Raw genomic sequence first — 24030 nt, 5'->3', positions numbered from 1 at the left:
CAAGTTGATTGTGTCAATGTGAGCACTAAGTTGAGCACCCAATTGAGTAACGGTGTCCACTTCATACTTTCCTCCTCTAGTAGCCTTGCGAGGCCTACTATATTGTGAATTATGGACCGCCATTTCCTCAATCTTGTTCCATGTTTGATTGTCATCAACTTCGGTGAACATTCCATTTGATCCCATATTGAGAATGTTCCTTGAATCTTCATATAAACCATTCCAAAATTGTTGCACTAAAAACCATTCGCTAAGTCCATGGTGAGGACATGAGCGACAAATACCTTTGAACCGCTCCCAAGCTTCATACAAAGATTCTTCATCCCTTTGCTTAAAACCCGTAATTTGAGCTCTTAGCATATTGGTCTTTTCCTGGGTAGAATTTTTGTAGAAAGCTAGAGCTAGCTTCTTCCAAGAATCTATTCCAAGGGTGGCCTTATCAAGGCCCTTCAACCATTGCTTTGCGGTGCCGATTAACGAAAAAGGAAATAAGACCCATCTTATTTGGTCTTGAGTCACGCCCGTTTGAGAGATAGCTTCACAATAATCGCAAAAGGTTTCCATATGAGAATGAGGGTCCTCACTAGGCATTCCCCCGAATTGGCTCCTCTCAACTAGTTGGATGAAGGCGGACTTGGCAATAAAGTTTCCGTAAGATGTTGTGGGGTAGGAGTACCATTTGGTAAATCCTCCTCGGTGGGTATAGAGTGTGACGAGAATTTAGGCATTGTAGGTGGATTTTGTGTGGTATTGTTTAATGGGTTCTCTTCTCCTTCTATTGCGAAAGGATTGACAAACTCACTAGTGGGTTGAACAACTTCACCAACACCTCCCAAATTCCTCCTAACAAGTCTCCTATTATTTGTCAAGGTTCTTTCGATTTCACGGTCAAAAGGTAACAAATCTCTTTGTAACCTTCTAGACATGCAAAATATCAAACAACTCGAAAACAATTAGAACAAACCTTGAGGAGTTTTACTTCCCCAAGGTGAAAAAGACACAACAATAAAAGAAATCTTAAATCAATTAAACACCGTCCCCGACAACGGCGCCATTTTTGATCGAGTCCATTTCGTTTCACAAATTAAGCATATGTGGTCGTTGGTCAATGGTCGATACAAAACACAATTTATACTTCACAAACAACTCTACAATTAGTAAAGAGGCAAGTAAAGGTCGGATCCCAAGGGACGGGTATTGAAATGAGAATTCTATTGTAACTAGTAGTGTCTAAGGGGTGTCACAAATTGGGTTGATGTAGAAGGTTACTAAACTAAAATAGCAATGAAAATAAACTAACAAGGTAAATAAAATAAGGGGTGTAAACAATTGATTAAAGGCACTAGGGGGTCATAGGTTCATAGGGGAATCATGGGATATGATCATACAAACATGTTCTCAAATTATAAGCAAGCAATTATTGTTGTGATGGATTGAGTTGGGTTATATCTTACAATCCTAGGAAAGTTTGGGTCCCGGAGCCGAATCGATTAGATTGTACAACACCTACAAGTCGACTTAATCTTTCCTACTCAACACATGCATGGTCTAACAAGACTCGAGTTGAGTTATGTCTTACAAGTCAAGTTGAAAGGATAGAAGATGATAGTAAATGCAAGGATTCATAGGCTTAGCATTTCATCAAATATAACATGTGCATGTATTAAGATCAAAACAAGCAAGCAAATAAGATATGAAAGCATATTAATTTAAGCATGAATCATTCCCCATGTTGGTTTCCCCTAATCACCCATTAAACCCTAGCTAAGAGACTACTCACTCATTATCATATTGATCATGCTAGAAAGGTTGTCAATCATACTAACATAATGAAACATGATGAATAAATGAAAGTAATTAGCAATAATTAAAAAGGGATTAAGAGATTATACCTACTAATGATTCCAATAATAAAGCAAGAATAATAGAAGTACTTGAATCCTAGATTGAGAGGTTGTCAATCTCCCAATAATAACCCAAATAATCTTCAATTACCCAAAATAAAGTAAGAACAAGAGAGAGATTAAAGAACTAAAACTTGGATTAAAACTTGATTAATATTTGATTACAATATTGAAGAGAGATTTGATTAATATTAACTACACTAATTATTGATAAGAAGAACATGCTCCTCTAATTAGACTAATGGGGTATTTATAGTGAAAATTAGGGAGGATGCATTAGGGTTAACTAAGGGCTAAACTAGTAATTACACTTTTTAAGTTGAGCAAGGAGACTCCGGTATTCTCCGAGAGAAGGGCTTCTCTTATCGTGGCTTGAAGAATGAAAACGTCTTTGTCTCAAATCCGTGCGGATGGGAGTCGGGACGGCCGGATCTGGGCTGGAGAATCCGAGCGGATCCTTGGGCAAGACGCTCGGATTGGCGAGGGGGAATCCGAGCGGATTCCTTTGAGGGACGCTCGGATTGGGCTTGGGCGGACGGACGGATTGTGTACAATCCGTTCGGATTGTATGGCAGCGTTATTTCTTCTTCTTTTCTTCCCTTTTCTTCATGAATTCCTTGGGGATTTCCTTGGGGACTCAAGGATCCTTTCTCAACAATGCTCTTCTACTATGCTATGTACAAAGGCCTTCTAGTCTTGTCTCTACTTGATGCTTGGTCATTGAATATGATCAATTTAGCCTCGTTTCGCCATGAAAATGCAAGATTCTTACTCCTTTCCTACCAAGGGATCAAAATCTCAAAGAATATGCAAAACAAAGAACTAAAGATAAGAAATGACCCAAATAGGCACTAAAAAGCATGGAAACAATGGTAATTCGGGGGCTAAATATGCGCCAATTATGGTCACATCAGGATACAAATACTAATTTCTAGTAACAGAATTAGTACTTTGTTTAAGGGTGATTACTTTGGTACAATCCATAAGGAGTAGATTCTATTATTGAATCTAAGGGTTTTATTGGGCATTTGGATTTTTCTTTAAGAAGACTAATTTGGTAGGAGACCAATTAGTATAAACCATTCGACCCTCATTGTAAGAATAATCGATTTTTCTTCTTACTTTGTATTTTTGTTATGCATGCATAAGTTCATTTTAGTTTATTACTTAACTAATAAACACATAGTTATTAGAAGTGTCTAATAAGAGATTAATGAATCTTTCAATTGGTATCTGAACAAGAGTTGTTGCATGCATAATCGGTTATTGTTTTTTCGAGTTAAAATGTTAACATATAAAACTAAAAATTTGTGATATTTGATGATATAGGCCACGAAATTTTTGAATTTTAAACATTCTGGACCTAAATTGATTTTAGGTTTTTTTTAATAATTTATGGTATTTTATTGCTCTTTAATATGATTTTAGTATTTTTATTACATTTTATTATAAAAAACTGACATTTAAAATGTTAAAATTAGTTAGACTATGATTTTGACCTTGAAATTTTTACACGACCTCACATGCATATTTTACCTATAGTATGTAGAATTTCGTATAAAATGGTTTTATATTGCATGTTATATGATTTTTACATGATAAAAATTGATGAAATAGAGGCATTTTGTTAAAAATGGTTAAATTTCGTCTCTGCCCATGAATTTTTAGTATGTTTTCACATGCAATATTTACACACTGTATGTAAATTGTGAGATAAAAGGGTTTTATTTTGCATGATTTATGATTTTTAGATGTAAATCACATAAATAGTGACTATTTTAAAAAAAAATAGCTAAAAAGAATTTTATGGCATGAAATTGTTTCCCAATATTGTATATATGATATTAACATTAGATCTAAAGTTGTATGTTAAATTTCGTATGATTTTAATGGTTATTAATTTTTATGAAATATAAATTGATAAATAGCAACTTTAATAGTCATAAATATAAAAATTCGATTTTGGGCTTTAAATTTATCATTTCCAGGTTCAAGAAACTTATTTAGAATATTAAATTTTTTTTTTCTTTATTGCATAATTGTATGTTTAATTTTGAATTAAAGGGTTAAAATTATGTTTTGTATGATTGATTTGTGAAATAAATTAAAATAATCTAAGAGCAAATTTTATTAAAATTTTGGATTGTTGGGAATTTTCCAGAATATACAAAATTTTGATTTTGAATTTTTCTAATTTTTATGACTTAGTTGGGAATAATTTCTTTATTATTATGAATAATAGATGTTTAAAGAGCAATAATAAAATATCAAGTTGAATTATTGTCAAATGTTTAGTGAAGACTAAATTGTTTAGTCCTAAGAGGGTTGGGGTAATTAACTTGGACATAGATTTGATTTATGTAATATTGTGTGATTTTAAAAGGTTAATTGTCATAATAATCCATAAAATCGGACCATATATACGATATTAACTTAAATAGGGCGATTTGGCACATCACATGGCATGTTTCATACATATATTAATGCTGCATTTTTAGTATGATTGTCATATTTTATTTTATATAATTTTTGAATTATGTAATTTGTACTTAGTATGGCCTTAGTTTTTAATTGGTATTTCCCTAAATGAATGGGGATATCGATTTTGTTACATAGCTTTTCTACTTTTATTTTATTTTGTTTTTCTTTTTATAATGTATAAAGTAGAAAAGCTATGTAATTTATTTATTTCGGAGTTCCTTGAAGACGGTGCAATTCGAGAAGGTGATCCGACAAAGACTGTGTTGCCTTGGAGTGCGTGCCAAATGAAGTTCAAGGGACCGAAGGAGTTGGTTTCCGAATTTGTAAAATAGTTTATTTGATTTACTATTTTAGGAAGTCCATACTAGGATTTTATCCTTTTGCTTTGCATTTGTTTTATATGTTTGCATACATAGCCAAATCGCCACAACTACACATGCATATCATTTTATCGAGTCTTCGACCGTGTCAATTATAATTATCGTAGTTCACCGCTTTAGTTCACTTAAAACGTAATAGATAATAAATTGACAAGACCTCTCAATTAATAACAATTGAGAATTAGCCTTACCAAATAATAGAACCATGAGTCCCAATTTCATAAGGAAGTAGGCTCGGCTCACCGGGGTGCTAAACTTGTTACGTTGGGTAAGTGGGTAGTAAAATGTTATTACATAAAAATTTGGATTGAGCTCAACGGAAGTATTCGTGACTGTAGTCGCATGTGTTCCGGGCTAAAGATAAATATTAAAGTAATTTTATCGACCGAGAGTTCTAGAAGTAGAATCGATTAAGGAGTTAATCCACCGAGTTATATGGATAAGGGATGAATCGGCTCACCGTGCCCAAATTGATATAAATTTGGATCTCGGGATCATTTATAATAGTTGGGTAGAGGTCACTATATAAATGCTTAAAACTTGTTTAAAATATTTACAAGTATTATTAAAACGATAGATGTTTATTAATTCCTTCACTTCTTATTTTGTAGTCGAAATTATTTTCTCAATTGCAATGGCAACTCCAATTTCGTCCGCAACCACTAGCTCGAACACTCTCACCAATGTTTCATGGCTCCGATCCTTCATGGATCGTTGTAAATTAGAAAAGAATGGGTCCAATTTTGCTGATTGGGACGCACAACTTCGCTTGGCCGCGGAGGGTGACGACAAGATTCGTTACCTTACCGAGGCCTCTTCCGCCACGCCTAACGCTAGGTCTACCCCCGCCGCTAGGCAAGCCTATGAGACTTACCAAAAGAAGTCGGCCGCGATAAAAAGTGTGTTGATCTTCTCTATGGAGGCCGAACTCCAAAGGAGGGCTATATAAATCAGCACCACCCATGAGATCTATACGAAGCTTGTGACCTTGTTTTCACAAGCTCCGAGGATCATTCAATATGAAGCGGCATCCGCATTCTTCAATCTCAACATTAAGGTGGGCCAAAACGTTAGCCCTCATGTGCTCAAGTTGATGGAGCATGTTGAGACCTTAAAATTGCAAAAGGTAGAGATTCCCGAAGAACTCATCATTAATCGAATTCTTCATTCCTTGAACAAGGTTAAGGCATATGTTCAATTCAAGGTGAATTTTAATATGCAAAACTTGAAAGTATCCCTCGATGAATTACACAAAATGCTTGTGCAAGCCGAGAGGGACATGGGGCTAAATGCTAGCACCACCAAGGATGTGCTCAACATTAATCAAAAGAGCAAGCGGAATTTCAAGAAAGGTGGCAATAAGGGAAAGAAGCAAACTCCCTAAAATAACAAAGGAAAGGCTTGTGAAGCTAGCTCCTCTAAGCCCAAGAAGGGTGCCTCGTCCAGGGACAAATGCCACTATTGTAACGGTGTTGGGCATTGGACGAGAAATTGTGTTAAGTACCTTAGCGATATCAAAGCTGGAAAAGTTATTCCAGTAGGTAAATAAGTGTCCCTATCTTTTATGTTTCTATCTCAACTTTAGTATTTTGATACAAGTTGTGATGATTACCCTTATTATTGTAATTAGCGCATCCAAGCAAGGACAAGGGCAAAGAAAAGCAAGCCTAGAAGATCTTGAGGGAAGCTAGATGTAGCCGCCCATGGTGCTAGATCGATGGAAGCTTGGCTTTATTTTGCTTTGTCTTTATTTTCATGTTGTATTTTGAAATTTTAGAACTATTTTTATTTCCTCATTCGACTTGGAAATTTGGTTGTTTCCTTAAACAATGGTTGTATTTTGGATATTGCTGACTTGGTTTGCAACCCAAGTCACTTATTTTATCCTATCGTTTGTTCTAAAATTGGTGACGCACAGTTGTCGCGGACAAGTGGGAGATTGTTGGAGTATGTGTGCTCGACAATAATGCGATCACATGTTTAAATCTCATATTAAGAATGCTAAAGGGAATGTAATATTTTATTGTCAACGGATCCACATTAATCGAAAATGATTGGCTGACTAGAGTTTGACATTACTGTCATGTGACGGTGGTGATCAGTTGATCCCTTAAAGTCATACCTCTAGGGTAACGCTCTTAATTGATTAATTAATTAATTGTATGATGATACAAGTTAATTAATTCCTTTGAATTGAACAAATGATTTTGTGAGTGAGATTACGTATCTTATTGTAATTCGATTAAATAAGATTCGGTCTAAGTAATTTAAATTGTTTTATTACTTAGGTTTATTTATTTTTTATGAAACAATTAAAATAAGAATGAATGGTTTATTATAAATATAAGTTGTTGTGATTTATAATTCTATGACCCATTTTAAGTACTTGTAATTGTGAATTAGTAGTTAATTTTTGTATGTGATTTATTTTGTTTATATGATGATTTTTAATAAGTTAAAAATGCATTATTAAACAACATGTTTAGTAACATGTCCAATATGTCACACTACACAAATTGACATTTGACAAACTTAAAATGGACCCATTTTATGTGGGTGTGTCGTGTAAATGGAGGGATAGGGTAGGTTTAGGATTTAATTGGTGTTCTAATTGAGAATTAGGCATAAAGATTATGTCCTTTACAGACTTGAACCTAGTCCTACACAATGTGACTTGAGAAGAACAACTTTGTGCATGCATTGGGCACTCTTACCTTGAGTTACCCGGCCACCCATATGAAAAAGGAAAGTTTTTCTCTTCTTTTTCATTCTAATTCATTCTTACCAAAATATATTGATAATTTGCACATTCTCTCTAACTTGGTTTAGAAGGCTTATGAAGAAAAACTCTCACAAATCTCTAATATTATTTATCTATTACTAGAAGTATTAATCTCATAATATTAGTAATTATTTAAGGATACAAATACTAATTTCTAGTAACAAAATTAGTACTTTGTTTAAGGGTGATTACCTTGGTACAATCCTTAAGGAGTAGATTCTATTATTGAATCTAAGGGTTTTGTTGGGCATTTGGATTTTTCTTTAAGAAGACTAATTTGGTAGGAGACCAATTAGTATAAACCATTCGACCCTCATTGTAAGAATAATCGATTTTTCTTCTTACTTTGTATTTTTGTTATGCATGCATAAGTTCCTTTTAGTTTATGACTTAACTAATAAACACATAGTTATTAGAAGTGTCTAATAAGAGGTTAATGAATCTTTCAGAACGTCGGTGCACTCCTTGTGTACCGCCTTTTCCATGCTAAGATTAAAGGAAGAAGTGAAGAATATGGGCATACATATGATACGAAAAGGGGAGGCAATTAGAGACTTAACTTTAGAACCCGAGTAGTACGATGAAATTTGAGAGAAGCAACCAAGTGATGTATAGGAGGAAGTGTCCAAGTCCAACATGTTGGGATGATAGCACCCTGTTGGGACCTCAAATGATCCAAGACATGATTGACCAAGTCCGTGTAATCCGAGAGAAGATAAGGACGGCACAAGATAGGCAAAAGATTTATGCCGACTTGAGGAGAAGTGACATTGCATTTGTGGTGGGACATCAGGTGTTACTTTAAGGTTTCACCCATGAAGGGAGTGATGAGATTTAGGAATAGAGGCAAGTTGAATCACAAGTTCAAAGGGCCTTATGAGATATTGAGTAGAGTCGGGGAAGTGGCGGGAAGTGGCCTACCTCTTAGCGTTCCTCGGCCTTGAAGCGAGTTCACAATGTCTTTCATATGTCTCAATTACGCAAATACATAAGCGACCCTTCACATGTGCTTGAGGCGGAAACGATCGAGTTAGATGATGCTTTAACATATATGGAAACGCCTAAGGAGATCCTAGACCGGAAGGTAAGGAAGACAAGACGTGGTGAGATGGTGTTGGTAAAAGTATTATGGTCTAACCATCTAGTAGAGGAGGCCACATGGGAGGTCAAGGAAACCATAAAAGAAAGGTACCCTCACCTTTTCACACATATATGATTTTGGTTACGAGGTCGTAACCGTGTTTCTTGAAGGATAGGGCGTATTACGCAAGTACAAGAAGTACAAGTTTTCCTTTTCTTAGATTGTCATCACCTCACCTTATAGCATTTTAGTTAGTCATACGGTACTAATCTCATGTTTTTTTGACCTACCACCATGCACCCTTGGGGGAAATATGGGACAGAATTTTTGATAGTGTATAGTGTCAGGTATGAACTTCAGGGACGAAATTCGGGGGGAAGATTGTAATACCTCGCAATTTATAAGACCGTACTCGACCTAGTAGGCAGTCTACTCCACCGAGTGGAGCTCACTCAATAAAGTGGGGGAGTGAGTGGAACTTGGGTGGTGGCTGGAAGTTTCTGAAACAGAGTCACTCGACCGAGTGGAGCTTCACTGGATCGAGTGAACCGGGCACTCGATCGAGTGCCCTGCAGCTTTTTGCGCGAGAATGGTAGGTGGTGTATCACTTTCAAACCTTATCCTTTTCATATTTTTTCACCTAAAATCACTCCCAGCCTAATCTCTACCACTCTTTAAACACTCACAAACAAACACAAACCTTATCCTCTAAACCTAGCCTCCCTATTTGAAGAAGTTCTTGCCAATCTTTTCTCTAGTTGATCCACCACCTTTGTGAGTTGATTTCCACTTTTATTTCCTTAACCTTATCTTGGTAAACCTCAATTTTCCTAGTAGATTATCTCATAATTAATTAGGGTTATGAGTAATTAAGATGGGTAATTATGGGGAATAATTAGTATATTATAGTGGATTATAGTAATGAATGTAGTCATTAATTTGTGTAGGAAGCTTCATTGAGGAGCATTTCTAGGCCATAGCTTGAGGCTTTGTGAAAATAAGCTTGAGGTAGGGTGTTTCCTACTTAGCTTTAATAATATGGATGTTTAATTATGCATTTATTGTCGTTAATAACACTTATCTCATGGTAGTTACATTATAACATGATTACTGGTAATTAGGGTTTGTGACATGATATTTCCTTGTGTTATTTATGTATGTGGTGAAGGGATTAAGCATGGTTAAATGTTACATAAATGGTTAGAATGCATTATAACATGTTTAGGGAGAAATTACATGAGAAAGGGGTGAATTAAGGAGGGATTGAGCATTTGTGACATATTATGCTTTGTGTGGTTAAATGATTATTCTTGTTGGTAATTAATTATATTGTTGTTGTGTCAATTGTGTTGGGGCTGGTGTCCTTTACAGTTAGTGCAAGGACTTACAAATATCTAAAAGGATCAAAGGGTATACTTTTGTATTATAACCAGTTGGTCCACGTTTATCAATAACGGTTGGCTTGCTAGATAAGTTTGACGTTATTGTCATACAGATGGCGGTGATCAACTGGTCCCTAAAAGTCACACCTATAGGATACGTTTGAGAGATGTGACGGTATGAAAATACAGTCATGTTGATGCTAGGAAATTGACTAAGCAGTTAGTCCGAGTTATTTGACTAGTAATTAGTCAAAACGCGATGTTGAGATAATTATTTAATACGGATTAAATAATAATGGCTAAGACGAATTAAACAGTTAATTCGTAAATTGAATATAAACGATTTATATTTAATTAATGTATATTGAATTAATTATACAATATTGTCTTTATCGGACATGTATTAATATTTCAACTAACCCGTGTTATTAGTTGATATTTTAATAGCCGATAACCGATGACGATTTATAATAAAAACCGCGTCATATACATTTAGCAATTTTCGAGCCGGACCACGAGTTAAAATTAAGAGGAAGTGGAAGCCCACTTCCCCATGTGGATCTCGGTTTGGCCGAATGAAAGGAACAAAAGGAGAGCTTCTCCTCCTTTCTAACTGAATCATTCATTTTGACAAAAATATTAGGGTTTCAGAGTATTTTTCTCTGAAATTTCTAGATCTCACATCGAATAACCTCACAATAGCTCTCTCAATATTGCAAGTCAATTAGAGAGCATTTCTAGCACAAGGGCATAGTCTCAGACGGTCTTGGGTGCAACGATTAGGAGGAAATCTACTTTGATTTATGTTCTTTACGCCGCACATCAAAGGATCCGAGGTTGATTCTTAATCTTTATCGTTTTCTATTGTATTTCGTTTATGACCATAAATTGCATGTTAAATTTACGTTATAGTCCTAAATTTTAAGGGTCTTATACGGATATAACCCTACAAGTGGTATCAGAGCGAGGCCACGTAAATTTTCATTGTGATTTTTCATAAATCGATTTGAAACGATTTTGTTTTTGTCATAAAAGCGTGGCAAAGCGTGACATTTTCCTCACGGCGAAATTTTTTTTTCAGCTGTTGCGTTTTTCCTTGTAAACCGTGCCATGTTTACACGGTTGGTTTTGTTTTTGTATACCGTGTCATGTCTATACACGGCTGAAACGTTTTGTCTGTGCATATTGTTATTTTACACGATCATTATAGCAATATGTTCATGTTTTGCAATTTGTTGATTTTTTTTTACACGGTTTTGATCAAAATTGCAATTGATTTTGTCTTGACAAACTGTTTTCACGAGGGTTTTGAGTTTTCAAAAATTTTTGTTTTCGATCGAGCATGTTCCTACTCGATCGAGAGGTTTTTTGTCTTGTTTTTGCTCGATCGAGTACTTGCTTAACTCGATCGACCAATTTTAAAACCCCACTGTTCGATCGAGAGGTCCTCGTACTCGATCGAACAGTTTTGTTGACTAAAGTCCTCGATCGACCTCTAGTTCTGTCGATCGAGTACTTACTGTTTGGCATACCTCTCGAGCGACTAGCAGTTCAGTCGATCGAGCCCTTTTGTTCCTCGATCGAGAACTTTTGTCCCTGGATCGAGGGATTTTGTTTTAGCAGCTTTGAATTTTACTCCTTTTGTTTCAAATTCTCTTTTGGCCATAAAATGTACATCATACGGATGTTGTACACTCGCTTGATAGTGAAATGGTTCACTCACGTACCATACAGTTATTTTAAAGCGTATTTAAAGTAACGGATTGTAATGGATTAAAATTAAACTGATAGAAGCGGTTTTATCACATAATTTTAATCATTAAAAGGTGGTTTGGATAAATTTAACATAATTACGGAATTATGTCACGAATAAATTTGTTTTTAGTTGATGCATTTCATTTATCGTTATTTTGAATGTTTTGAATGCTTACATTACGTATTTATTTATTTTACAATCAGTTGTAACTTAGTGTGGCCTTAGTAGAACGTGTTACCGTAATGATGGAACACGGTCTTGGTTGTATTTTGAGATCTCGTATCTCCATTTTATTTTTCCCTTGTAATTACAGTTTTTATTTAGAATGTAAATAAGTTTATATTTTGTAAATTTTAATTGTAATTTTGAGAAGACTAAAGATGGAGATCGGATGCTCACTCCCGCTGCATGGACAAAGATGGAACATCAAGACAAGCTTTTCGGGTCCAACGGTGTATTCCAAAGTTGTATTATGTTCTTTTTACTAGGATAGGCCACACTAGGAATTTTATTTACGTATTGCATTCTTTTATTTTTTTTTTGTAACGATAATATGCATCATATTCCGCCTAAAACCAAACCACCTAATAATTGCAAGAAAACTGACTCATATAGAGGTTACGCGTTAGTTTTCTATGACATTCATATGTCACACGATTTTAAGCCATCACCTAAGTTAATTCATTCACGTAATGCTTGTTATTCGTTCACTTAAAATGAATTAAAACTAAGTTGATGGGATCTTCCTCGTATAAACCAAAATTGAGAATGGTCTTTATAGGTCAAACTCCAATGAGTCCCTTCTTCGTCGGTAGGCATAATATGACCCCTTCTACATCGGGTAAGTTGGAACCGATTGACCTATTTTATCTCAACACTATGGTCACTCGTACGATCCTGTGATTATGGTGGACTATAGATAGGATTTACGGAAATCTATCGACCAAGAGTTCTTACGGAAGAATTAGCTAAACAGTTGGCTTATCAATTTGCAGAAATTGAGTCTTGGGATCACTTGTATTATTCTTGAGGGAGATCAATTATGCAAGTGCAATGAGTCTACACGTTAAAATGAATTTTAAATAGACTTAAATCACCTCGATGAGTTGCTTATTTCGTTTTTGTTTTTCTTCCTTTTTCAGTGTAGAACACGATCAATTAAACTGCTATAACGAAATGGCTGGTCCTACTAACGACCCAATGCCAAGTGCCACATTGGACCGTGAGTCCTGGCTTCGGATCTTCATGAATCGGATGAATCGGTCTACTCGATCAAAGAATGATGGATCAAACTTCGCGGACTGGGAGGCGGCATTACGGAATGCTGCCGCTGCTGACGGAAAGCTCAAATATCTAATAGAGCCCATCCCGCTAAACCCAGGTCCCACGGCTAGAGCTAATGAGATCGCCAAGTTTAACGATTTCTGTATGGAAGCGGGTGCGATTAAAAACGTACTCATTTTTGCAATGGAACCCAATTTGCAGAAACGCTTCATAGCCCATGGTGCAAACAAGATTTTCACCACGCTCACTAAGGAATTCTCGAAAGCACCGAGAATCGTGACCTATGAGCATACCACTCGCTTCTTTGATGCGAGACTCCAGAAGGGCCAACCAGTTAGCCCACACATTCTCAGCATGATTGAGAATGTCGAGAAGCTGGAGACGCTTGATTGTAAAATCAGCGAGAACATTGTGATTGACCGTATGCTTCATTCACTCCACGATGGTTTTGCGCTCTTTAGAGCGAATTACTATATGAATGATTTGAAGAAAAGTCCCCATTAACTGCACTCCCTTCTCGTACAGACCAAGAAGGATATGAAGTTCAGTAGGAGCATGAAACAGGATGTTCTCGTTGTGTCAAACAAGGGCAAGGGTAAGGGCAAAGTTCAGCCAGGCCTAGCAGTAGGCAAACCAAAGTTTAAGAAGTCGGGGTCAGGTAAGAGTGGGCCTGGTGAGGCAAGTAACTCATCAGGCGCGACAAAGAGCAAGACCGAAAACATGGAATGCCATCATTGCCACAAGACTGGGCATTGGAGGCGTACATGTCCTGTTTATCATGAGGACTTAAAGGCAGGTCGTGTTAAACCTGTTGGTATGTCTTCATCCTCTTCTACTTTTATTCATATGATTGAGATTAACCACGCAAGTTACGGAACTTGGGTACTTGATACTGGTTGTGGTTCTCATCTGTGTAATCATGTGCAGGGGCTCCGAAACATCGAACACCTCGTAAAGGGTGAGATGAACCTGCGTGTCGGGAATGGAGCACGAGTGGCTGCCGTCTCGAGGGGAACATATGTGATCCAGCTTCCTAGCGGATTTGAGTTATTTTTATAAAACTGCTATTATGTACCCAGTCATTCCAAAAACATTATTTCGGTTTCTGCACTTGACAAACTTGGATTTTCATTTGTAATAGAGAATAATACTTGCATTTTCTCATTACACGATATGATTTATGGCAAGGCAGTCTCCATGAACGGAATCTATGTTTTAGATCAGACCACCGAAATATTACACGTAATGAATAAAAAGATAAAGGTTGGTGACAAAGATCAAACGTATCTATGGCACTGCCGTATGGGACACATTAATGAGAAACGCGTAAAACAGCTCATCAAGAATGGAGCTATCTCGGCCTTTTATTTTCAATCATTTGGCACGTGTGAATCATGTCTCATCGGTAAGATGACTCGAATTTCCTTCAAAGGTGTTGGAATGCGCGCTGCTGACCTATTAGGACTCATACATACGGATGTGTGTGGACCTATGTCAATCACCGCACGAGAAGGCTATAGGTATTTCATCACTTTCACGGACGATTTAAGTAGATATGGTTATGTCTACTTAATGAAGCATAAAAGTGAATCCTTTGAGAAATTCAAGGAATACCAGAATAGGGTACAGAACCTGCTGGGTAGAAAGATTAAAACATTACGTTCAGATCGTGGTGGCGAGTATCTTTCTCACGAGTTTGATCAACACCTTAAGGACTTTGTGGGATTGCCCTACGATTAACTCCACTGAACACCTCGGTTGAATGGTGTGTCCGAACGGAGAAATCGAACACTACTTGATATGGTTCGATCCATGATGAGTCACACCGTGTTGCACGACTCATTGTGGGGTTATGCTCTTAAATCAAATTGCTCTAATACTCAACCGAAGTCCGTCTAAAGCTATTGACAAGACTCCATATGAACTATGGAAGGGAACGGTCCCTAACTTGTCCTTTATACGGGTTTGGGGCTGCGAGGCTTATGTCAAGTGGAGACACGAGGATAAGCTCGGCCCGCGATCGGTCAAGACATACTTTATAGGTTATCCTAAAGGAACACTTGGTCATTACTTCTATTCGCCAACCGAACAACGTGTTCTTGTTGCGGCTAGTGCGACATTCTTGGAGAAGGAATTTCTCGAGAATGCAAAGAGTGATAGAACCTTCGACACATCGGAGATTCCCGAAACCAAATATCGAGCAACCATTGGAGGAACCGGTTCCCTCAATCCCGGTGCGGTTAATATTCTGAGGAACCTAGGAGGTCGGGAAGAGTCTCTATTCCTCCAGACAGATACATTGGTATGGTCGAGGAACATGACATTGATGACGTTCTACTCTTAACGAGTAGTGAACCCGCAACCTATAAAGGTGCCATGACTAGTTCCGACTCAAATCTATGGCTTGAGGCCATGCAATCCGAGATGGACTCTATGTATGAGAACAACGTATGGGATCTTGTTGACTTACCTGCTAAGGTTCGTCCCCTTCAATGCAAATGGCTTTACAAGATAAAGCATTCTGTGGAAGGTCAACAAGATATCTATAAAGCACGACTAGTTGCTAAAGGTTTCACCCAAGTGCCGTGTATGCACTACGATGAAATTTTTGCACCCGTAGTCATCTTTGCGTTCCATTCGGATTATCTTAGCGATTGCCGCTTTTCATGACTATGAAATTTGGCAAATGGATGTGAAAACGCCTTCTTAAACGGCTTTTTGGAGGAAGAGTTGTACATGGTACAACCCGAAGGTTCATCAATCGAAACATCCTAAGAAAGTATGCAAGCTTAAGCGTTCCATTTATGGACTTAAGCAAGCATCTCGGAGTTGGAATCATCGCTTCGACCAAGTGATTAAAGAAAATGGATTTACTCGATCGGTCGAGGAACCATGTCTTTATATCAAGTCGAGTGGGAGCAAGATTGTCTTCCTAATATTGTATGTCGATGACATACTCCTGATTAGGGAATGACATACCTCTCTTAACTTCGGTGAAAGTATGGTTGAAAAACCATTTCCGGATGAAAGATCTGGGTGAGGCACAAAGAATTCCGGGCATCCGTATCTATCGAGATAGATCACGACGGATGTTATCTCTCGATCAGAGTCTTACATAGACAAGATCCTAGAGAGATTCAACATGACTAACTCCAAAAAGGGGTTTCTTCCTATGGCACCGGGGGTGCATTTGAGCAAGTCTCGGGCACCGAGACACCGAAAGAGAAAGAGCGCATGACACGGATTCCTTATGCCTCGGCTATAGGATCAATCATGTATGCCATGATATGCACACGTCCAGGCGTGGCATATGCATTGAGTATGACAAGTCGATTCCAACAAAGCATCCGGTGATTCACATTGGATGGTCATCAAGAACATTCTTAAGTACCTACGAAGGACTAAAGATTGGGCTTTGACTTATGGAGGCGAACAAAAGCTATGCGCAACCTAACCGATTCTGTGAGATGCTAGCTTCCAAACGGATCGAGATGACTCGAAATCTCGATCTGGATTCGTTTTTACTCTTAATGGCGCTGATCACTGGAAGAGTTCCAAACAAAGTGTTACGATTCTACGACGAGTCCGAGTACTATGCCGCGTCTGAAGCTACAAAGGAAGCGATATGGATGCGTCAATTCTTACATGGACTATCCGTAGTGCCTAGTTCGAATGACCCGATAACCATCTATTGCGACAATAGTGGTGCCATCTTCCAAGCTAAGGAGCCTAAGTCTAGCAACAAATCTAGACATGTACAACGGAAAGCTCATCTAATCCGAGATTACGTGGAGCAAAAGGAAGTAGTGATAGAAAAGATTGCTACAGATGATAACATAGCAGATCCTCTCACTAAACCATTACGACAAGATAAGCATGAAGGGCATGTTAATTCCATGGGAATTAAACGTGTTCCTAAGTTGTAGTACTCTTTTATGGATTAGATTCATTCCCTTATGTACTCTATACGACATCATCGTTTTGATATTTAAATATTTTGTTTTTCATGTGGTTTTGTACGACAATTTTGAACACCACAAAGTGAACTGAACAAACATTATATTTTTAGTCCTTAATTGCCCACATGAGCTGATAACTCTGGCAATTATTTTGTGACGTTGGTTGATGGTGGGTTCAACGAGCCATAAGTCAAACGGTTGACTGACCAATCACATAGGCGATTTATACGGATATCTCGTAGGACACAATTGTGACATCGACGTGGAGTCCTAAATGTTTTATAACATTCGGTGCCCGGTCGTGGATAGGACCTCCATGGTGATCCTAAGAGTCGATTCTTTTGACGATCGTTGTCTCTTGAGACTAAGGCCGATTTTGGGTGACTTTGGTTTCTTTCTCACGGTCATCCGTAACGGGGGCCAAGTAGATTTTTTCCGGTCATTTCATGATGTGCTTAGATCGGAAGGAGTCGAGTTGAAGGAAATATTCAGCCTTTATCGTACTCGATATTTCTCGGGGCCACTCGAGGAGTCAGAATCGAAATGCATGGCCATGCTCGGATACGGATTCGTTTTATCGGTTAAGTTACTCTCTAGTCGGAAAACCACTCTTGATCCAGATCGATTGTAAAATACGACCTTTGCGGATCCGGATCTGCAAATTGTTTTACATTGAGTGGGAGAAATTTTAAATGAATATGAGAATCGGTTATCGCACATACACTTGTACGGACAAGTGGGAGTTTGTTGGAGCTGTGTCCTCCAGTTAGTGCGGATAACGTTATTACACATACACATGTCCAATATGTCACACTACACAAATTGACATTTGACAAACTTAAAATGGACCCATTTTATGTGGGTGTGTCGTGTAAATGGAGGGATAGGGTAGGTTTAGGATTTAATTAGTGTTCTAATTGAGAATTAGGCATAAAGATTATGTCCTTTACAGACTTGAACCTAGTCCTACACAATGTGACTTGAGAAGAACAACTTTGTGCATGCATTGGGCACTCTTACCTTGAGTTACCCGGCCACCCATATGAAAAAGGAGAGTTTTTCTCTTCTTTTTCATTCTAATTCATTCTTACCAAAATATATTGATAATTTGCACATTCTCTCTAACTTGGTTTAGAAGGCTTATGAAGAAAAACTCTCACAAATCTCTAATATTATTTATCTATTACTAGAAGTAGTAATCTCATAATATTAGTAATTATTTAAGGATACAAATACTAATTTCTAGTAACAAAATTAGTACTTTGTTTAAGGGTGATTACCTTGGTACAATCCTTAAGGAGTAGATTCTATTATTGAATCTAAGGGTTTTGTTGGGCATTTGGATTTTTCTTTAAGAAGACTAATTTGGTAGGAGACCAATTAGTATAAACCATTCGACCCTCATTGTAAGAATAATCGATTTTTCTTCTTACTTTGTATTTTTGTTATGCATGCATAAGTTCCTTTTAGTTTATGACTTAACTAATAAACACATAGTTATTAGAAGTGTCTAATAAGAGGTTAATGAATCTTTCAGAACGTCGGTGCACTCCTTGTGTACCGCCTTTTCCATGCTAAGATTAAAGGAAGAAGTGAAGAATATGGGCATACATATGATACGAAAAGGGGAGGCAATTAGAGACTTAACTTTAGAACCCGAGTAGTACGATGAAATTTGAGAGAAGCAACCAAGTGATGTATAGGAGGAAGTGTCCAAGTCCAACATGTTGGGATGATAGCACCCTGTTGGGACCTCAAATGATCCAAGACATGATTGACCAAGTCCGTGTAATCCGAGAGAAGATAAGGACGGCACAAGATAGGCAAAAGATTTATGCCGACTTGAGGAGAAGTGACATTGCATTTGTGGTGGGACATCAGGTGTTACTTAAGGTTTCACCCATGAAGGGAGTGATGAGATTTAGGAATAGAGGCAAGTTGAATCACAAGTTCAAAGGGCCTTATGAGATATTGAGTAGAGTCGGGGAAGTGGCGGGGAAGTGGCCTACCTCTTAGCAGTTCCCTCGGCCTTGAAGCGAGTTCACAATGTCTTTCATATGTCTCAATTACGCAAATACATAAGCGACCCTTCACATGTGCTTGAGGCGGAAACGATCGAGTTAGATGATGCTTTAACATATATGGAAACGCCTAAGGAGATCCTAGACCAGAAGGTAAGGAAGACAAGACGTGGTGAGATGGTGTTGGTAAAAGTATTATGGTCTAACCATCTAGTAGAGGAGGCCACATGGGAGGTCAAGGAAACCATAAAAGAAAGGTACCCTCACCTTTTCACACATATATGATTTTGGTTACGAGGTCGTAACCGTGTTTCTTGAAGGATAGGGCGTATTACGCAAGTACAAGAAGTACAAGTTTTCCTTTTCTTAGATTGTCATCACCTCACCTTATAGCATTTTAGTTAGTCATACGGTACTAATCTCATGTTTTTTTGACCTACCACCATGCACCCTTGGGGGAAATATGGGACAGAATTTTTGATAGTGTATAGTGTCAGGTATGAACTTCAGGGACGAAATTCGGGGGGAAGATTGTAATACCTCGCAATTTATAAGACCGTACTCGACCTAGTAGGCAGTCTACTCCACCGAGTGGAGCTCACTCAATCAAGTGGGGGAGTGAGTGGAACTTGGGTGGTGGCTGGAAGTTTCTGAAACAGAGTCACTCGACCGAGTGGAGCTTCACTGGATCGAGTGAACCGGGCACTCGATCGAGTGCCCTGCAGCTTTTTGCGCGAGAATGGTAGGTGGTGTATCACTTTCAAACCTTATCCTTTTCATATTTTTTCACCTAAAATCACTCCCAGCCTAATCTCTACCACTCTTTAAACACTCACAAACAAACACAAACCTTATCCTCTAAACCTAGCCTCCCTATTTGAAGAAGTTCTTGCCAATCTTTTCTCTAGTTGATCCACCACCTTTGTGAGTTGATTTCCACTTTTATTTCCTTAACCTTATCTTGGTAAACCTCAATTTTCCAAGTAGATTATCTCATAATTAATTAGGGTTATGAGTAATTAAGATGGGTAATTATGGGGAATAATTAGTATATTATAGTGGATTATAGTAATGAATGTAGTCATTAATTTGTGTAGGAAGCTTCATTGAGGAGCATTTCTAGGCCATAGCTTGAGGCTTTGTGAAAATAAGCTTGAGGTAGGGTGTTTCCTACTTAGCTTTAATAATATGGATGTTTAATTATGCATTTATTGTCGTTAATAACACTTATCTCATGGTAGTTACATTATAACATGATTACTGGTAATTAGGGTTTGTGACAAGATATTTCCTTGTGTTAATTATGTATGTGGTGAAGGGATTAAGCATGGTTAAATGTTACATAAATGGTTAGAATGCATTATAACATGTTTAGAGAGAAATTACATGAGAAAGGGGTGAATTAAGGAGGGATTGAGCATTTGTGACATATTATGCTTTGTGTGGTTAAATGATTATTCTTGTTGGTAATTAATTATATTGTTGTTGTGTCAATTGGTGTTGGAGGATTGTAGAGTATACTTGGTTGTTTTTGTGGAGATGGAAGGCGATTGGGAAACCGTCTTCCCCTTGAGTCACCTCTTGGAGCTTCCCACTCCAATAGGGATATGCACATTTAGTACTTGAACTTTGAAGGGACTCGTGTGGTTGAGACACGATGTCTGGCAGGGTACCCGAGTCGCTCTCGGGCCCGTTACAACGGACGGGTTCCGACTACCTTGTGATGGTGTGCGGTGTCGTGGGCGTGTCCCTGGCACCGGTGATGTGGACGTGAGAACTTGAAGGATGATCTTATTCTTTTCATACATAAGTTGGAATCATGGTTGGTTATCTTGGCATTTATTACAATATTATTTAGTCCTTATTAGTAGTATTCATTAAGCATTTGTATTATTAAGCTAACACTTGGGTTATAAAATGTCTATGGTGAAACATATGAGGATTTCCGCCCATATGGGGAGCAATGCCTGACAGGTAGCATGCATATACGCGATTGGCGGCCTTAGGGAAGCGGTCTGGCTTTTAGATTTTTGACACCTTAGTTTATCTAGTTTTTGAATCTATTACTCCTTTTATTCTTATGGTTGAATTATTTGGGAGAGCCTTGTACCTCCTTTAAACTTGTAGCATTCGTTATCTTTTGACTTAGCTATTTATCTATGTCATGTGATCGTTAAATAATTATTGCTTTAAAGTACTTTAGTTTGTTTGTTCGCACTACAAACTTGAGAAACCAAGTCTTGTGACACTCTCATGCGTTGTGGTTGCCTTGAAGAAGGATCCCGACTTATGGGGGTGTTACAGTTTTGGATGAGTAGGCGCCCTCATATCAAAACTAGTTCATATTATCTTGGTTAGTCACTGCGTGGGTGGTTATAAAGATGGGTGAACGCTAAGTGAGACATGATGTGAATGCATGTATACTATGATGAGTTGTTGAATTCTTGCATGATACAGTCGATCATGTGGTATGTGATAACAAGTGGAAGTTGGATGAAAGTAATCATACGTATAATGTGTTTGAGAGTGGTTATTACGTATTGGTGTGTGAGGGACATTAACCTCGTCCTTTGGCATTTTAATACCGCATATATGTTTGGATTTCACTAGTACAATAGTTAGAATGTGATTTGTAATGGTTGTTAGTAGAGTAGTCGCTAGCATAAGAGTAATATTTCTTTGTCGGAAATTGCAAACCATAGAGAGGCACCCAACCGAGTGCGAGCTAGTACTAGGCCAAGTACCAGTCACTCGACTGAGTGAACCATTTTCCAGAAACCTGGAAAATTTCTGGAAGTGGGTTACTCGACCGAGTAGACAGGCACTCGACCGAGTGGACTCAGCACCCGACCGAGTGCCGTTTTCTGCGCTGTAAATTTCGCGAGATTAGTATTATTAACCTACCTTACCTTATCTCTTTCATTTTCTTCATCACTTTTCATGATAAAAATACCAAAACCTCTTTAAATTTTTTCCAAAACTCCATTGTTGTTGTTTGTTGCTTGGATTCAAGTTTTCTACTCCACCTTAGTCCCTTAATTTTGTTAATTTAACCATGTAAGTGATGTTTTCTTTCCTCGTATTTTTTCCCAATTTGATTTTGTTTAGATCCATGCTAATTGTAACACCCCAAGAGATTGAGAGGAAAGTTGTCTCACATCGGGAAAATAAGAGGCTTGAGATATGTTTATAAAGGATTTCATCCACCACTTAGTAACAAGGCCTTGTGCTTTTGGGCTTAAGTGAGAACAAATAATTGGCCCAAAAGTGCACACCTGATCTTATTGGGGTTGTGCTATGACGGTGGTTGGTCGGGTTATTATAAATTGTATCAGAGCAACCCTGCGACCGTGTGGTGAACCTGTGGTCAGGAGTACCCGGGTCACCCACCTAGCGGGGGAGGATTCTAGGCTTGGTTGCAGTCGGCTTTAAGGCACAACGAGGACGTTGTGTTATTTAAGTGGGGGAGTTTGTAACACCCCAAAAGATTGAGAGGAAAGTTATCCCATATCAGGAAAATAAGAGGCTTGAGATATGTTTATAACGAATTTCATCCACCACTTAGTAACAAGGCCTTGTGCTTTTGGGCTTAAGTGAGGATAAGTAATTGGCCCAAAAGTGCGGTTCGGGTTATTATACTAATTCCTTCAAGTTTTGTCAATTATTTGCATTTTTTTTTTATTCATGGTAGTAATTCACTTTCCATATAATTGTTGTCGTCAAACATCAAATTCTTATGTTAAATTTTTACCCCAAATTTTATGAAGTCGGAAATATGTGTTCTTAAGTCAATTATTTGATTTTGTGTTTGCTACTTGGTTTAAATGATCAACAAAGCCTAACCTTTGTTTTTAGTGGTAGATCTTGTCTTGCATGTGAAAATTTTGTCTCAAAACTCCGTCTTAGAATTTTGAATTATGGGGTGTTCATGCCCAAATTTTGGATTTCTCATGTGTAAAAACTTGGTTTAATTTTGTTATAAGACCACCTTCTTTGTTAGTAAAGCTATGTATTGTCTTGAAATGGGAATTATGACTTAAAATTTTGGACCAAATTTTTGAGACTTCATGTGTACGTCACTAAATTTTGATTTTTGTATCTGAAACATGGCTTAATTGTCTAATGGTGCTCCAACCTATGTTAATGGTGCTATGTGTGGAAAATTATAGTGTTGATACTCAAATTTTGATATTGTGCTTAATACTTGGTTTAATTGTCCCTTAAGATTACAATTTTGTTAATAATGCATTGTATTGTCCTAAATTGGAAAATTTCATCTTTAATTTTCTCCGAAAATTTTTTACTACCCAACATTCGTGCCAAAATTTTGATTTCATGTTCCATTATCGATTTAATCATGCTAAAAGCCTTGACGTTCACTAAACTTATTGTGTATTACCTTGAATTGGAGTCATCATGTTGTATAATTTTACTTAAGTTCATCTTTCCATATGTGTCTCGAAGGTCATGGACACGAGACATGTGTTTTATTAGGATTGATGTGAGCTTATTCTTTTGATGTGGATTTGAGTCGTGTAAGTATGTGTATGAGAATGTTATTGGTTTCAACTCTAAATGATTGTTGGTAATTGAACTGGGCTTGATTAAGTAAAGATGTAAGTGTTGTGAATAAGGAAATAATGAATGGAGATGGAATGTATATGAGTGTATGTTGACAAGGTGAGGCATGGAGATCGAGGGATATAAAAAGGTAATAGTAAGCTAATAGACTTTTGAGAGAGAAATCTTTTTACACTAACAATAGTGTTTTGTGATCAAGGAAGTAATGTTTCATGGTCTAGAAGCGTTGGAATATTAGAGGATTAAAATGAAGGGTTGTAGTGTAGAATTATAGATAGCCTATGAAGTACTAGGAAGAAACTTAGCTTATACCAAGTCTTGAGTTGAGTGAATTTATTGTACGAAATAACCTATGGATGGTGAGTGACAATTTTAAGTGATAGGAAGAAAGGTATCTAGCAAAAGTTATAGTAATGTTT

The 24030-nt window shown here is 37.5% G+C and overlaps 1 non-coding gene across 1 annotated transcript; it reads left to right on the top strand.

Moving 5' to 3' along the window:
• The first annotated feature begins 253 nt into the window (after positions 1-253).
• On the top strand, positions 254-360 carry LOC141625946 (small nucleolar RNA R71). The gene has a single exon (XR_012535686.1). It is a non-coding gene; the product is annotated as a small nucleolar RNA R71 (small nucleolar RNA).
• The last annotated feature ends 23670 nt before the right edge of the window (positions 361-24030 follow it).

This window comes from Silene latifolia, chromosome X (genome assembly GCF_048544455.1).
Source record: "Silene latifolia isolate original U9 population chromosome X, ASM4854445v1, whole genome shotgun sequence".
In the NCBI taxonomy this organism is placed as follows: Eukaryota; Viridiplantae; Streptophyta; class Magnoliopsida; order Caryophyllales; family Caryophyllaceae; genus Silene; species Silene latifolia.
This window is presented reverse-complemented; position numbering and strand designations above follow the sequence as displayed.